This window comes from Tupaia chinensis, unplaced genomic scaffold (genome assembly GCF_000334495.1).
Source record: "Tupaia chinensis unplaced genomic scaffold, TupChi_1.0 Scaffold000382_1, whole genome shotgun sequence".
In the NCBI taxonomy this organism is placed as follows: domain Eukaryota; kingdom Metazoa; phylum Chordata; class Mammalia; order Scandentia; family Tupaiidae; genus Tupaia; species Tupaia belangeri.
Genome location: NW_006159884.1, coordinates 3,327,337 through 3,330,595, shown reverse-complemented (window position 1 = coordinate 3,330,595; position 3,259 = coordinate 3,327,337). Strand labels below are relative to the sequence as shown.

Genomic DNA, 3,259 nt, shown 5'->3' with positions numbered 1-3,259 from the left:
TGTGGTTCGAGTCCCAAACCTGGAAGCTTGCTTTCTCACCTCCTTTCCCTCCCATCACCACCACAGTAAAATAATAATAATAGTAATAATAATAAATAAAGTTAAATTTAATAAAAGGAAACCTCTATCAGCTTAGAGAACATGTAAATCATCACATATAGACTGTACATAGAATATGGATGTTAAAGGCACTGCTTGTGAGAGCTTATGAGGAAATGGAAGGGGGGTATCCTTGTTATACACTGGCAGAAAACAGCAGAATTGTTTTTACTGTTGTGTAGAAAATAGAGCTTGTATTAAATATTGATATTAACATTTAGCTGAAGAGGTTTCCAAGGAAAGTGCAGCCTTTATTCTTGCTACTTATAGTAAAATGTAATAGAAATAAATACATTGTAATCACTGTTAAACAAAAAGGAATGAACATTTAATAACTGAGGGAATTTCCAGCCTATCTAGATATGTGAAACATGCTAATTGGAGATCCACTGTCAGGAAGAGGCTTGGAATTTCTAGATGGAAATTCAGGGCAATTCAAGGGCATGGTTGAAGAAACTTTTTGTTGGTGCCTCTGAAGGCTCAGGTTCAGCTACTCAGTCACATGAGGACTATCGAAGAGATTAGATATGTCACTCATGGATTCCCTTTGCCATCCCAGTGGAAGACACTCTCTGACAGTCAAAGATTCATGTCTACCCCACATGAAAAATATATTTGCCTCATCCAGAGGTCTTAAAAATGTTCAACCAATTAAGCACTAGTTCAAATGCAAAATCTAATTCTCATCAGCTGAAAATTCCTAAACCCTATTATTTAAATCATCAAAATTAGGCATGGATGGATGATGCTCTAGATATGATCCATCTTGCAACAAAACTCCTTTCCATCTGTGAACTTTTACAGATATTTGAGATTTCTGACCTTCAGAACTAAAAGGGAATACGTTTGTGTTGTTTTAAGCCACTGATTTTTTGGGGGGATTTTTACAGTAGCAATTAGAAACTAATAAGAAAGCTTAAAAACTTAAAAAAAAATTAGTGCTTATATTTGATGATCTCTATAAATAATATATAAAAGTAAGAAAAAAGCTCAGCATGCTTTTAATGAAGATTGGTCAAAAAAAGTTATCACCATTTTTTAGTAATTTTTTTTTCTGACAATTAAGTGGAAAATATATAGCTTAGTATGAAGTCAGCAAAGACATTTTGTCTTTCATGGTATATTTTCATCTTGGTTAAGTGGGAGTTCATATATTCTTTCAACTCTAATACTCCTTTAACTACTGACTGTATTCCTTCATGTCAGAAGTTTTTGGCAAGTTATTTAACTTTGGGGCCCAGAGTGCTAATGTATGATGGAAATATAGTAATAATGTGTAATTTATGAGATGACTACAGATAGGTAATGACATTATATGTTAATTCTGAAATAGTAAGAGTCATTTTTTATTTTCATGTTGCTTTATATTTTATTATTAGTCCTTTTTATTTACTATTTTTAATATCCCTATTGATAAAGAGGAGAAAAAAGGAAAGATATTTTATTTTACTTCAGGATTTATTTCTTAAATATAAAGTAAAAAGACAATACTTTTTTGCATTATTTAAAACTGCTTCAAATGGTCTTTTTGGCTCTCTGAGTAGCACCATGGCAATTGGCAAGAATAAGTGCCTACGAAAGGCGGCAAAAAGGGAGCCAAGAAGAAAGTGGTTGATCCATTTTTTAAAAAAGATTGGTATGACATGAAAGCACCTGCTATGTTCAACATGAGAAATATTGGGAACACACTGGTTACCAGGACTCAAGGATAAAATTGCGTCTGACGGCCTTAAGTACTGTGTGTTTGAAGTGAGCCTTGCAGATCTGCAGAAAGACAAAGTCACATTTAGAAAATTGAAGCTAATTACTGAGGACGTCCAGGGCAAAAACTGCCTGACTAACTTCCATGGCATGGATCTCACCCATGGCAAAATGTGTTCCATGGTCAAAAAATGGCAGCCTACCATCGAAGCTCATGACGTCAAGACTACTGATGGTTATCTGCTTCGTCTCTTCTGTGTTGGGCTTACTAAAAAACACAACAATCAGATACGGAAGACCTCTAATGCCCAGCATCAGCAGGTCCACCAAATCCAGAAGAAGATGACGGAAATCATGACCCGGGAGGGGCAGACAAATGGCTTGAAAGAAGTGGTCAATAAACTGATTCCAGACAGCATCGGAAAAGACAGAAAAGGCCTGCCAGTCCATCTAGCCTCTCCATGATGTCTTCATCAGGAAAGTAAAAATGCTGAAGAAGACCAGGTTTGAATTGGGAAAACTCATGGAGCTTCATGGTGAAGGTAGTAGCTCTGGAAAAGCTACTGGGGATGAGACGGGCACCAAAGTTGAACGAGCTGACGGTTATGAACCACCAGTCCAAGAATCTGTTTAAAGTTCAAACTTTTAATAGTGACAAATAAAAAGTCCTATTTGTGAAAGTTAAAAAAAAAAAAAACTGCTTCAAATGATAAACAATTTAAAATTTGATTTTTAAATTTTGTACATTAATTGTTTTCACTTAAGGGTAGACTTTCAGGCATTCCTTATTTTTGAAAAAAATCTAGTTTATGGCATATAATACCTACAGAACAGGATAGGAGATTATTATTCATTTGAGAAAGAATTACCCTAGGCCACTTTTGAATACCCATCAGCACAAAAGAACTAAATATATTAAGTATAAAGTGTTTGCAATAAAATTTTAAATAACTTGGTAAAGACTATGAGGCATTCTGTAATACAATGATTTTTTTATGTATATATTTCTCTTTAACTTTGAACAAAGTTCCATTATATATATAAGAACTATACCTACATCATAATAAATATTTATGAGATGCATGTTACCAATAATCTTAGATGTATTTCTTTTTTTTAATTTAAAAAAAATATTTATTTATTTAATTTTATTTGTTATTATTATTTCTTTAATTTGACCAGAGACAGACAGAGATAGAGAGAAAAGGAAAGTGAGAAAGCAAGCTGCGAGGTCTGGGACTCAAGAATCCAGCACCTTTAACCACCGTGCCACTTGCCAGCTCCCAGAGCTATTTCTTGATACTTCTGAATTTTCTTTACATGCAACATTCAAAACTTAAGCCCTCTTTTTATGTTCGTCCTAGTTTAGATTATGAAAATGCCTTTTAAAATAAAATAATTTGTTATTGATTTAGTTTCAATTAGAAGCAAATATATTATGTAAGATAGAAAATAAAAG

The 3,259-nt window shown here is 33.6% G+C and overlaps 1 pseudogene; it reads left to right on the top strand.

Moving 5' to 3' along the window:
• Nucleotides 1-1,647: 1,647 nt before the first annotated feature.
• Nucleotides 1,648-2,450, top strand: LOC102468325 (40S ribosomal protein S3a pseudogene; annotated as a pseudogene).
• Nucleotides 2,451-3,259: the final 809 nt, after the last annotated feature.